This window comes from Ursus arctos, unplaced genomic scaffold (assembly GCF_023065955.2).
Source record: "Ursus arctos isolate Adak ecotype North America unplaced genomic scaffold, UrsArc2.0 scaffold_20, whole genome shotgun sequence".
Lineage (NCBI taxonomy): Eukaryota > Metazoa > Chordata > Mammalia > Carnivora > Ursidae > Ursus > Ursus arctos.
The window spans coordinates 25,740,406-25,755,491 of NW_026622875.1; the positions used below are offsets into that span (position 1 = coordinate 25,740,406).

Genomic DNA, 15,086 nt, shown 5'->3' on the forward strand with positions numbered 1-15,086 from the left:
GTAGTATTAGTTTGGGATTTTGGCCCAGTGTCAGAATATATTCTCATTGATACATGATTGAGAAGTTTAGAAGAACTCTGGATATCCGTACTTTGAGAGGGTATCTTTATATATTTTTGAGTATACCAGTCATTGTTCAGTTTAAGGTAGCATAAGCTCTCAGAGACAGTATCACTCACCATGTCAAGGGTTAAGGTTTGTACTATTCTGCACTCATTTTTATGATAGGATTTGGTATTAGCAATTTTTCCCCCTATTTTATGAAAGTTGTTATTATGGAAAATTTCAGTCTCCTTTTTGTGAGAGGCATAATACTATAATGAACTCTCCATATAACCATTACCTAGCTACAGCAGCTATCAAGTCATGGCTAATCTTTCATTTCTCCACCCCTTATTTCCCATTTTATTCCAAGTTCATATAGACATCATTTCATCTGTAAATATTTCAGAATGCATTTCTTAAAGATATGGGCTTGCTTTTTCTTTTTAAAATTTTTATTATTGAAGTATAGTTGATATACAATGTTTTATTAGTTTCAGGTGCACAACATAGCGTTTTGACCATTCTGTGTATGATGCAGTGGTCACCATGATAAGTGTAACTACTACCTGTCACTATACAGTGTTAGTTCAATATTATTGACTATATTCCCGAGGCTGTATATTTTATCCTTATGACTAATTTAGTTTATAACTGGAAGTTTGTACTCCTTAATCCCTTTTGCTTATTTTGCTCATCAACTGCTCCCCCAACCCTCCCCCTGCCCATCTTGCAACCACTAGTTTGTGCCCTGTATTTATGAATCTCTTTCTGTCTTCGTTTTGTTTTTTAGGTTTCACATATAAATGAAATCATATGGTATTTGTTTTTCTCCATCTAACTTATTTTACTTAGTGTAATACCCTATAAATCAATCCATGTTGTATGGATGTCCATCCATTTGCCACACAGATGGAAAGATTTCAGTTTTCTTTATGGCTGAGTAATACACTCCAGAGTGTGTGTGTGTGTGTGTGTGTGTGTGTGTGTGTGTGTGTGTGTGTGTGTCTATGTGTCTGTGTATCTCCTTTATCCATTTATCTATCAATGGACAATGTAGGTTTTTTCTGTGCCTTAGCTATTTTAAATAATGCTGCACTGAACATAGGGGTGCATATATCTTTCTGAATTAGTCTTCATTTGCTTTGGGTAAATACCCAATAGTGGAATTTCTAGCTCAGGTGGCATTTCTGTTTTTAATTTTTTTGAGAAATCTCCGTACTGGTTTTCATAGTAGCTATACCAATTACATTCCCACTAACAGTACAGGAAAGTTCCCTTTCTCCACATCCTTGCTAGCACTTGTTATTTCTTGTTTTTTTGATACTAGACATTCTAACTGGTGTGATGTGATACCTTACTGTGGTTTTGATTGCATTTCCTTGATGATTATTAATGTTCACCATCTTTTCATGTGTCTGTTGGTCATCTGTATGTCTTCTTAGGAAAAATATCTATTTAGGTCCTCTGCCCAGGACTTGATTTATCTTTATTTAACAATAAATATCATTATCATATCTCAAGATAAAAATATGGTATAAGTATCACCAAATAACCACTTTTTCATAAATATTATCATTTTTAAAGTATAGTTTGTTGGTTTGAATCATGATGCAAATAAAATCCACTTGTTGCAATTGATGGTAATGTTAATGGTAAGGTTAACCAGTTATTATAAATATGTCCTTGTGACTTAAGACTTTTTTCTATGTTATTGCTGTTCTATCCATGTTTCTTTGCCTCGGATTTTAATTAGCTTCAATGAATCTTCATAACCTTTAATTTTCTAGCACAATCTTAAATTTAAAAAATGGTTAGAGGGATGACGTCTACCATTTTTCTTTACATTCTTATATTCCACCTTTATTTAAAAGGAAAAAATTGTGGAGGAAAAGACATACGTTAAAATCACTCTTTATAATATTTCTCAATTTTGTTAGAATATTTGATGGTTGAATATTCCTTATGAAAGCATTTTGGGAAAAGTGAAAGAGTTTTATACTTAAATGCTGGAGACTATTCTAGTTCTCCTTACTATCACTGTATGATTTTTCTGAGGCTATAGGGAAGTTACATTGTTTTCACTAGGATTCATGAGTTATAGGTGCAAATTGAAAATAAGACTAAACTTGCTTGAGGGTAGGAAAATGAACTTCCTGTATGATTACTTACTTGAATTTGTTGTCCTCCAATTTAAATTGTTAACTTCATAAGATTCAGATTAAGTGCTTCCTTCTTCAAAAACACCTTTTTTTCTAAAGAGAATTTATCACCCCTTCAACAAGCTATTATGTTTTTCTTTAGAACCTGTTTAATTTTGATGTGTCTGTAGCTGCATTCCTATAATATTTTTGCTTTTCTTGTTGAAAAGGAGTATGCATATCCAAATTTAGCTCTTTTGTGGTTAGAAATATGATTTAATTTTTACTAAAATTGCTTCTCCATAATCTAATAGGTAAACAGTACATTCTCTTCCCATGTTTATAGAACTGAAAAAGAGTTTGCCAGGATAGGATAGTGCATTCTAGAAACTTGTGTTAGACTTCAGTCTATATTTTCATACTCATTAGTTCACATAGGTATCTATACTTATTCCACCTGACTCAAGCCCATTTCTTATTCTTGGAAACAACACAATTTCCTGAATTTCAACCCTGGCTTTGCACTAGCTGATGCTATTTATGTCATTTAATTGTAATGTCAGTACTATGAAATAGTCTTATATGCAGTTTACAAAATAGAAAACAAAAGTATGAAGTGGTAATTTGCCTAAGGTCACACACAGCATAAGCGGCAAAGCTAGGTTTTGAACTCTTATCTTAAACTCCCAAAGCCTTTCTATCAAGAATGCCAAAATGCCAAAGCTATTAATTTATATTGAGAGGTATAATTGTCAGAATGATCAGATTTGCATATGCTCCAGTACCTGTTCTGAAGATTACTTAGACAGTTTCAATCAGCTGGCTCCATTTTGGACAGTTCTGTTTTGATTGATACATGCTTTGTTTAGCTGTTTTAATACTGTGTATATTTTTTAAGAAGACTTCATGATCTCTGATTTTGTTTACTCAGCCATATGAAAACAGTATAAGGACTTTCTGCTATGGGTAGTATTCTTTTCATTTTTAAATTCTTATGGGGCATCTCATTGGTATTTCTTTTTGGTATACTATTATTTCAGAGACTTTTGTTTGTTATTAAACTACCTAATTCATATTTGTAATTGTAGCTCTCTACTCAAATGATCAACGATCTCTAAACAAACACTCTATCATGTTTATACTAACCCTATGATTATATTAACAAGTAATAGACATCATTTCCTTTGTCAACACACACTACTCCCTTGGTGATCACATCCAGTCTCATGACTTTAAATACCATGTATAAGTTTATGTCTCCCAGATTTATGTCTCCAGGATGGACTTTACCCTGGACTCCAGAGTCATTCCTCAAATGTCTGTTGAGTTTCTTCCTTTAGATATTTAATGGGGCTACAATGTTTAAAAAACCAAACTCCCAAGTTGCTTATCCCCTGCCCACATCTTTTCCATAACAGTGACTTCCATCCTGTAGTTGCTCAGGCTTTAAACCTGTAGCCATCTTTGTTGTTTTCTTTCTCACCTGTATTTGGTATATCAGCAAATTCTATCTAATCAATTTTCAGATTGAGTCAATAATTTTTTACTACAAAACTGGTTTAAGCCACCATCATATTCTTTTGCTCGAATCTGTCAGGCTTGGTCCTTGTATTAGGGCCCTGTCTTATCTTCTTATTGTCACCTCCCCTAAAGGTGGCATTTTAAATTACAAATCCTGACTCCTACCCAAGGAGACTTATACACATGGAAAAAGGTAATTGTGTGTGTGTGTATGTTTGTGTGTGTTCCCCTCTCTCCACAACACTTGATTTCTATTTAACAGAGTATACATTTTACTTATGTACTTACTGTCTGTCTACACCTACTAGAAGATAAGCGTCATGAAGGTAGGGATTTTTATCTTGTTTGTTTATTGCTGTGTACTAGTGTCTGTCTTTCAGTAAATATTCTTTGAATATATGAATGGTATTTAATTTTGTTAAATTGTCACTCTTTTTTTCCTGGTGTTTAAAATTCTTTTATTTTGAAATAATTTCAGAGAAAATTTGCAAGAATTCTACAAAAAATTTCTATACAGATTTCTTCAAACAGATTATCCACATGTTAGCATTTTGCTATGTTTATCATATTTTCTCCTCTATAAATACACATATACATGTAAATATATATTTTTATATATGTAAACCTGTACAATATTCCCCCCCTTATCTACAGGGAACCCCTAGTGGATGCCTGAAACTGTGGATGGGAACAAACTCTATATATACTGTTTTTTCCCTGTATATACATACCTACGATAAAGTTTAATTTTATTTATTTAGAGAGAGCACGTGTGCATGTTAAGTGGGGGTGAGGAGCAGAGGGAGAGGGAGGTAGAGAGAAAATCTCAAGCAGTCTGCATGCTCAGCACAGAGCCCTGTGTGGTATTCAGTCTCATGAACCTGAGATCATGATCTGAGCTGAAATCAAGAGTTGGATGCTTAACCGACTGAGCCACCCAGGAGCCCCAATAAAGTTTAATTTAGAAGTTAGGCATATTAAGAGATTAATAACAACAACTAAAAACAATTAAAATAATATACTGTAATAAAAGTTATATGAATGTGGAATCTCTTTCAAAATATCTTATCGTAATGTAGTTACCCTTCTTGTGATGATGTGAGATGAGAAAATGCCTATATGATGAAGTGTGGTCCGTGATGTAGACATCATGTCATAGTGTTAGCCTACTATTGATCTTCTGATGATACGTCAGAAGGAGGATCACCTGCTTTTGGAGTGTGGTTGACTGCAAGTAACTCAAACTGAGGAATGTGAAACTACAGATAAGGGGGTCTATTATATTGTTTATCTATTATTACTTTTGAAGTGTTTGAGAGGCACAGACATGGTGCCACTTCCAATGCTTTAGTATGAAGTTCCTTAAAATAAAGGACATTCTCTTATGCAACCACAGCACAATTATGAAAACGAGGAAAATAATATTGATATAACACTATTATCTATACATTTTATTCAGTTTTTACTCGTTGTCCTAGTAATGCCCTAAGGAAAGAAAAAAATAATTGTTTCTCCTTGGGTCAGAATTCAGTCCAGGATTTCATTTTGCTATTGGTTGTAATGTAAATCAATACATCTGTAACCTAAACTATCTTTAGTCTTTGGTTTAATGTTTTATTAAGGATTTTGTTTTCTTTGTTCTATTTAAATGATAACCTAGACTTTCATTCTCAGAATTATTTAACTTTTATATTTGCCTTGGCTGAAAAGGAAAGGTAAATAAAAAGAGATACAATTTTTACTCTAATTTCTATATATTCATACACATAGAAGATGGAGAATACACAAAATTTTAGCAAGCATCGGAAGAATAGGGTAACAGGTAAATTTGTAAGAGTTGGATCTCCTAAATTAACTGGTACTTTTGTGTAGAATATTATGAATTTCATGATGTTTAAATATTTTACATAATTTTTAATGGCTTTCTGGTATTTTCTACCAAATTAATTAATCCCCTGTCATCTATCATTTATGTTAAAAATTCTTCATTAATCTAACTCATACTGACATAAGCTATCTCACAAATACATTTTCCATGCTGACATAAACTAGCTCCCAAATAAATTTTGCTAGATCCTTTGATCTTTTTTAATCCTGTATTAAAATTGGAGTTGGTCGGTCAAGAAGGTATGCCATGTTTTGAAAGCTTTGGATGAGTATTACTGGTTTGCCTGTCACACAGCAAAATACACAGCACTTCCCATCTTACTGTTGATTATACTAATGATTAAAAATTTACTTATTTTTAAGTGGTGTAAAATTTTAACAGTATGTTTTGAACTATTGGTCATTTGTGTTTCTTTTCTGAATTGCCTGTTTGTCATTTTCTTTTTATTTATTTATTTAAAAGATTTTTTTTTTTTTAATTTATTTATTTGACAGAGATAGAGACAGCCAGCGAGAGAGGGAACACAAGCAGGGGGAGTGGGAGAGGAAGAAGCAGGCTCCCAGCGGAGGAGCCTGATATGGGGCTCGATCCCATAACGCCGGGATCATGCCCTGAGCCGAAGGCAGACGCTTAACCGCTGTGCCACCCAGGCGCCCCCTGTTTGTCATTTTCTATAGCACTTCTCTGTTTTTATGTTTCTAAGAAACAGTAATCTCTTTACAAAATGATTTTTGTAGCTTAAGGCTACGCACTTTTATGATAAGTTTTTGAAATGTATTCATCATTTGGAATTGTATCTACTTTCTCAAACCAGCTTTGTTACCTATTTTATTATTAATTTTTCGTTTACTACTTCTCCTATTGACTAGTTTTTAGTTTGGACTTCCTTAAGTTTGTTAAAACATAGCACAATTCTTCTAGGAACTCAACAATTAAAACATGAATCACCATTGAGTCTCCTCATCCCCCCCTTCCTTTCCCTTTCTCCTGTATCTAATTAGATTCCAGTCTGATAAATTTTTATTTCACAGTGTCTTCTACCTCTGTCTCTTCTTTTCCTTTTCCCAATTTCCTTTTTTTAGTTTTCACTTTATAGGGAGTTTGAACTGTGAGCTTCCTTCCTGTAGTAGGAAGTGTTTTCCCTTTTCAATACCATTTTAAAAAATATTGTCCAGTTTTGGGGCACCTGGGTAGCACAGTCGTTGGACATCTGCCTTTGGCTCAGGGCGTGATCCCGGCGTTCTGGGATCGAGTCCCACATCAGGCTACTCACTGGGAGCCTGCTTCTTCCTCTCCCACTCCCCTGCTGTGTTCCCTCTCTCGCTGGCTGTCTCTCTGTCACATAAATAAAAAAAATAAAAAAAAAAATCTTTAAAAAAAATATTGTCAAGTTTGACCTTTTTTTAACTTGTTCAAATAACAAGAAGTGCCTTTTTGTTGTGAGTTATGTTCTTCTAACTTACAACTTGATATTTTATTGTGTTTCCTTATTCATAACCTTTTGTTCAGTCAGATTACATTTCTTTGTCCTCTATGTGTAGGTGTCTTGTGCTTTCTCACTTCTAAACCTTAGCTCATGGTGTTTTTTCTTTCTGGAATCCTTGCTTCATAAATTCTGTTTAAGCTAATCGTACCAATTTTACTAATCCATTAAGTCTCAACTGGCAGCTCATCTCTTCTGTGAAACTTTTCTGGTTACCTGTTGCTGGAAATTGTCTGTCCCTTCATAGAACCCTTCCAGCACATACCTTAAACCAAATTTCAGTGAAATGTATTTTTTATATACTGTAGTTTACTATATTATATTATAGTTATTTGTGTTTCTGGTTTTCTTTTAATTATTTGTATGTAATGATTTTATATTGTTATTCCAAGTATGTTTATATACACTATTGTGAAAAGGGTAGGTGTTATTGTACATTTAGAGCTTGTGAACAAATTCAGGTAGGGCACAAAGCTAAAAAGCAATGTTAGTATATCTTGTGTCTTTTAAGTTTTTAGGAAAGTCATTGCACATTCAGAGTACAATTCATTTTATATAGAGCTTTGGGGATAGAGTAGTTTAGGATGGTTAATTTTCCTGCACAGCAATGGTAACTTAAAACAGTTTACCAGAAGTGTAGGTACACATTTAAGTTATGTAATAGATACTTTCAATAACGCATTTGTTCTAAACTCTGACATTTGATTACATCATTATCACAAAGATGCAGTGAAGTTGTGTGTAGATTTATGACTTCATGAGCATATTTTCTGTAAAAGTCATTACGTAATAATTTTAGTCAGGCTTTGTTTCAGGTAGTTTTGTTTTCCTACATGTAATCGTTAGCATCTTTTTTCCCCCACTCTGTCCCTGGAATGTCCAGCAATGAACACATGACTCTGGTTTTCTTCATTAGTAACCGTGTGGACCATGGACATCTCACTTACATTATTTTTAATGGAATTTGAAGCATGAGTCTTCCTCCATCACCAATTGACAACATTGTATTGGGATGTTGGAAAATACATCTTAAATACTATAAGTTCTTTGAAAACGACATGTGGTAGTGTATGGAAGGATCAGCTTTTTTTTGTGTATCTGGTACAAAGTAACTACATGATGAATAAAGAAATGAGTTGTGTTGAACTGTGAAAAAAATCTCTTTTCTCATACGTTGTGTTCTGTAGTTTGAATCAGTTTGAATTTGTCTTTGCTAATGGTTAGATTCAGGTTCTGCATATTTGGCAATAATACCATATAAATGTCACTTGAGCTCTTAAGCAGGAATTCTGGAAGGTAGACTAGATGAGACTCCATAAGACAAGACATAGAAACTAGTCATGCTCACTAGGTTGAGGCAGGTATTTAGGAAGAGATCCACTTGCTATTAATAGAAGAATGATTTCCTAGGCAAGAAGTAGTTGGGGTAGATGGAATAAGTGGATCACGTCCCATCAGGGAGACTATGTGTGTCCAAGCATTTAGAGATGTCTTCTGAGCTAGATCTATAGGTCTGGCAACCTCTTGTGGGAGACCCACCTAATGGCCTGGGATTCAAGGATAGGACTTCAGTCCCTGGGATAGACTGATAATGTTAGGACAGGACTCTAGCTCCAGAGGAACTGGTTTACTGGCTAGGTCACTAAGGTATTAGTAATATCTGAATTAAGGCAAGGACTCCGTTCTTAAGATGGCACAACGTCAGAACTGTAACAACTAAGCAAGTTTGATGTGGAACATGATCCATTTCTTTCATTTGAGAGCACCTTGGATCCTTGTTTAGGAATGGGAATACACCTACAGGTGGCCTCACCTATGTGGCAGAAATGTGTAGGGAAGGGAGCCTGTCAATTCACAAGTAATTAAAGGGTTATGTATATATTACTACTCTTCAAAATAACTATCAAAATCCTTAATGTTTAAATTCACCCACAACTCTGCCCCCCCTGCCAAACTCCAAACAAATATACAATTTGAGTGGGAAAAGTGTATTTATATGTTTGAGATGGGGATTATTTTCAGGACTGTGAAATTGTATCCTTTGGATGTAACCTAAAGATTGTATGTATCGTGTTGCATTATTATCTTCTCTCTTACTCTTTTTATTAGGGTCAGTGTTTCTGAACATTTTTACTGTTTATTACTGTCTGGATTTGGGACATGGGAAAATCACTCTTGGGATAATGGGGATAAAATAGATAGACCTTAGATAAGAGCAAATAGATTTTTATGTTTTTACTTTTATCCCCCTTTATGACCCATGCTAAAGGTTCCCAGGCGTGAGATTTCTGGTTTATTTCCCCTTTATTTATAGAGTTTAATTCATACTGTCTATAGTATGCATGCATAATAACGTGTGTGTGACACACACAAACATTTCTACACATATGCAGGGTTACTTGTCATAGTGTTATTTGTAATTGTAAAAGATCCAGAATAAAATAAATGTCAATCAGCGGGTTAATGTCTAGAAAAAAATTAATGTACATTTGTGCAATGCAACACTGCAGTTTTCAGAAAAGAATTAAGGTATTCTCTAGGACATACTGTAGATTGACTAAAAATATGTGAAAATAGAATGGTGCAGAACTGTGCATAAGTAACATAAAATACAATAAATACATAGAAATATGTATGTGCATTTAGGTTTTTTCCAATTTTTTTTATTCCGGTGAAATACGCCTAAGATTTGCCAATTTAACCGTTTTTACATGTACAGTTCAGTTGTATTAAATATATTCATAATTTTGTGCAGTCATCACCATCATCTCCAGAACTTTATTCATCTTTTTTAAAACTGTAACTCTAATGAAATAAATAAGACATGGGTATGCATTGTTGGGCTTAGAAAATATGGTTAGTAATATTCTAAGAACTTTGTACAGGGACAGATGATAGCTAGATTTATTGTGGTGATCATATTGTAAAATGTATAAATATTGACTCATTACGTTATACACCTGAAAGTATTATAAAATTGCTATATGTCAATAAAAACAGAAATGTAAACTCTACCCATTAAACGGTAACTCCCTATTTCTGTTTTCCCTAGCCTCTGGCAACCACTTTCTGTCTCTGATTTTGACTAAGTATTTAAGTGGAGTCATACAGTATTTGTCCTTTGTGACTGGCTTCTTTTACTTAACATAATGTCCTCAAGGTTCATGTTTTAGATTATGTCATAATTTCCTTCCTTTTAAAGGCCGAATAATATTCCATTGTGTGTATGTACCACATGTGCTTATCCATTCATCCATCAGTGGATACTTGGGTTGCTTCCAAGTTTGAGCTATTGTGAATAATGTTGCTGTTATGATGGGTGTACAAATAACTTTTTGAGACCCTGCTTTCAGTTCTTTTGGGTATATACTTCTATGTATAATTGGTTGATCATATCATAATTCTATTTTTAATATTTTGAGGAACTGACATACTGTCTCCCACAATGGCTATACAATTTTACATTCCCATGAACAGTTCACAAGAGTTCTCATTTCTCCACATCCTCTCCAAGAATTATTTTCTTTTTTTGATAGTAGCCATCTTAATAGGTGTGGGCTTCTATTTCATTGTAGTTTTGATGTGCATTTCCCTAATGATTAGTGATACTGAGCATCTCTTCCCGTCCTTAATGGCCATTTGCATATCTTCTTTGGAGAAATGTCTATTCAAATTATTTGACAATTTTTAAATCAGGTTCTTTGTTTTGTTGAGTTTTAGTAGTTCTTTATATATTCTGGATATTAATTGCTTATCCAGATATATGATTTGTAAATATTTTCTCCCATTCTGTAAGTTGTCTTTTGCTCTTTACCCATTGAGTGGTTTTGGTACCCTTGTCAAAATCATTAAACCATGTATGTGAGGGTTTGTTTCTGGGCTCTCTGTTGTATTCCACCGGTCTGTATGTTTGCTTTCATGCCAGCACCACACTGTTTTCATAGTGTAACTTTGTAATAAGTTTTGAAGTCAAGAAGTGTCAGTCTTCCAGTGTTGCCTTTTTTTTTTTTTTTTTTTTAAGATTGTTCTGGTCATTTGAGATCCTTTTGAGATTCCCTATGAACTAGAGAATGGGTTTTTCTATTTCTGCAGAACAGGTCATTGGAATTTTGATAGAGATTGCATTGAATCTGTAGGTTGCTTTGGGGAGTATTGACATCTTAACAGTATTAACTCCAATCCATGAACATAGAACAGTTTCCATTTATTTATTTCTTCTTTAATTTCATACACATTGCTTTGTTTATATGACATATAAGGAATGAGTAGTAGTGTTTGTCTCTTAGGAAAGTTGATTGTAGATTATAAGGGTGTGCAAGTCTTCATTGTGTAACTTCAGTCACCTTTTGAATTTTAGGCCATGTGAATGTATTACTTATCTCGTAAAGAAAAGTAACATTTTGCCACCTCTCTTCAGACACACACGTGCATGCGTACACACACGTGCACACTTGTGCGCACACACAATACTGAGAAAATACTTGTTACTCCAAAGAGTGAGCACAGAAACAAGACTTATTAGGAGGAGCCAAAATCAGGAGTCCAGCTATAAAGAATGAATGCATGAAATGATGATGTTTTTAAGTGACTTTAAATTTATCAGCCTGTAAAGAGGGATCTGGTGCAGTAGATGACTGAACATGTAGTAAATGATAGCCTTACTTGCCATGCTTAGGAGTTTGGATTTTAAATTGTTGGTTAATGAGGGTCACTAAAGATCAGAGATTAAACAAGGAAGTAATGGGATTCTATTTATATTATAAGAATTACTGTGGTTATAGTATTGGAATAGTGTGGGATGGTTCAACAGACATAGGATATGAGCCACATTGTGGCTTAATATTTTCTACTAAGTTACAAAAAATGGGTAATGAAATTAATTTTTATGTATCTAATATGTTATTTCATCATGTAATCAATATAACATTATAAGTGAGATATTTTATATGCTGTTTTTCATTCTAAATCTTCACATCTTCACAATCTTGTGGATATTTTTTGCTTACTGCACATTTCATTTTTGACTACTGTATCTTATATGCTCAGCTACATGAGAGTATTGGCTACCATGTTAAGATGGTGTAAATATAGAGAATCAGTCAGGGTGTAGTCAGGAGACAATATCTATTCTACTAGTAATTGGAACAGGAAAATTTAATGTGAAGAATTATTAATTATTAAAGAGTCCTTAACCACTTGTTATTCAGGAATCGCAAATTAAGATAACAACTGTAAACCTATTAGCATGGCTGAAATCCAAAAACCTGACAAGGTTACAAAGCTGTCAAGGTTACAAAGCATCAGTAACTTTTATTCGTCACTGGTGGGAATGCAAAATGTTGTATCGACTTTGGAAGACAGTTTGGCAGGGTTTTTTTTTGTTGTTGTGTTTTTTTTTTTTTTTTTTTTTTTTTACAAAGCTAAACATAGTTTTATCATATGATTCAATAATCATCCTCCTAGATGTTTACATAACTCATTTGGAAATTATGTCTGCACAAAATGCTGCATGTGAATGTGTATAGCAGCTTTATTCCTAACTGCCAAGAAATGGTGACCAAGATGTCCATCATTAGGTAAGTGGATGACAAAATGTGATACGTTCATACAATGGAATATTATTTAGAAATAAAAAGAAATTAGCTATTCAGCCACTAAAGGACATGGATGAATCTTAAATGTATATTGTTAAAGTGAAAGATACACTCTGAAGAGGCTGCATACTGTGATTTAATTATATGACTCTCTGTAAAAGCCAAAACTATAGTTACGATGAAAGAATTCATTGTTTGTCAAAAAGAAGTGGGAGGGTTGAATGGAAGAAGTACAGGGATTTTTTTAAGATGGCAAAAACTCTTCTATGTCATACCATATTGTACATACATGACACTGTGCATTTGTTAAAACCCACTGAACTTCAAGGAAAAAGTGAATTTTATAAGTATAGATTTTATAAAGTCATTTACGAGGTTAGGTGGATACCAGGATGGAATGTAGAATGTAACAAAGCAGTCTACCTCTGTTGGAAGCGTTTGAAACAATGTCACTGAAGGGAATTGGGCAGGAAGTTGCTGACTTAAGTAACTTTGGAAATGAATCTGTAAGACTAAAATCAAAGAAACTACATTGTGTATATAAGCGCTGTAATCTAGTTAATAATATTGTTTCTGCTAGGGTATGATTGAACAGTTCTAATACTGCTATGCTTGTATACTGGTGGGTGCCAGGTTTGTCACTGTTGGGGTGGGACCGTATCGGATAGTAAGGGGAAGATGCATTCATACGGTAATGGAATAAAGTTGTAGATACTAGTATGAATTTATATTTATCTTAATATAGATAATAGATTGTTAAAATACGGCAGTATTTATAGTTACTTGTATATATATGGGACATGTATTTCTTTGTCTGCTTAAGAGCCTAGAAGCAAGGACACTCAGTATCAAGGAGCAAAATCTAGTGTCCAGATCTTCATCTCTAGTATCATTCTCCAATAAAAGGAACTAGAGCTCCTTGGAGTATTGGCTGGTTCCAAAAATTGAGGAAGGGAATATACAAGATGAGCCTGCAGAATATTGTGCTGCCAGAAGGTAACCAGTAAGACACACACATACACATACACACGCAGATGGGTATATGTGACATGGATGCAGAAGCCAACTAAAAGATCTCCCAATGGCCAGAGCTGAAACAGGTTGATCAACAGAACTGTGTTGAATTATAACTCAAAGTATAAAATAAATTTTGATGAGTCTACATTAGTTTAAATGATTGAATGAATGAGAACAGACAAATCTCCCATACTAAAAAATTCTAAATATGTGTAAGTACTCCCCTGTGAAAGAGGTGGAGAATAACTCCCCAACCCTTACATGTGGGATGTAAGTAGTGTCCTTCCTCCAATGGTACAGTGTGGAAAGAGGCGGAAAAGTAACTTTACAGTGGAGAAACCTGACAAACACCACCTCAAGTCAACTGATTAAGGTCAACTTTCACAGTGATAAATCATGTTGATAGTGTATACCTTTGATGTGAGGTGAAAAAAAATAACACTTTCTTTCTTACGTCTTCCTCTCCAAACCCTTAATCCCAGGGTAGTGATAAGAAAAACCCATCAGACAAAACCCAGTTGAGGAACATTCTGTAAAACACTTGACCAGAAATCCTCCCTACTGTCAGAGTCACCAGAAAACCAAGGAAAGCCTGTCAAAGCCAAGAGGAGCTTAGAGAGACATGGCATAAATGTAATATGGTATCCTGGGTGGGATCCTGGAGCAGAAAAAGGTCACTAGGCAAAACTAAGAAAATCTAAATTAAGTAGGGACTTTTCGTTAATCTTTCAATATTAGTTCACTAACTGTAACAAATATACAACACAAATGGTAAGGAGTTAATAGTAGGGTAAGTGGATGTGATGTATGGGAGAATTTTCTGTACAGTCTTTACAGTTTTTTGGTAATTCTAAAACTGTTCTAAAAATAACTTACTTAAAAATAAATAGTAAATTTATTATGTATTAATCCCCACACACACAAATGGTTGTAAGACTGTTAACCAAGAGGAGTTGAAAGAGTACTATGAAGAACACAAGAATAGAAAGTGAAGGGATGTACAGCTACAATAAGTAGGGAGGGGAGCCCCTACATACCATACTTTGTAGTATTCCTCCAGTGCCCTCTAGTTACAACGCTGAACACGGCAGCATTTAACAAAAATGTTTACAGGTCCAGCTCCAGGATCACAATTTGGGACAAACAAGGGTAGATGTGGAGATGAGGGATAAATTGATAAATTGATAACTGAAACAGGCTATTTTGAGAATAAATTAAATCCCTCAAAAGAGAGTATAAAGATTGAGAAGAAAAGATGTTGAGTAGAGACCTAAGGTAACCCTAATAGGTAAGAAAATAGGGAGAGGAAAAGATATCTGAAAGTAAAGGATGAAATCATGTGGCCTATTGATAGAGTTTCAAGACATGTCTATTACATTTAGCAACACTATTTTCATTGG

The 15,086-nt window shown here is 34.2% G+C and overlaps 1 protein-coding gene across 4 annotated transcripts in view; it reads left to right on the forward strand.

Moving 5' to 3' along the window:
• Positions 1-15,086, forward strand: part of STAG1 (STAG1 cohesin complex component) — a 432,120-nt gene that overhangs the window by 139,126 nt on the left and 277,908 nt on the right. The window contains exon 2 of one of the 4 annotated variants that reach the window (XM_048216232.2): positions 12,539-12,651. The exons of the other annotated variants lie outside the window; for them this stretch is intronic. The gene's annotated coding sequence lies outside the window, so the exon portion shown is untranslated. The remainder of the gene's footprint in view (positions 1-12,538; positions 12,652-15,086) is intronic. 4 annotated transcript variants of the gene reach the window in all.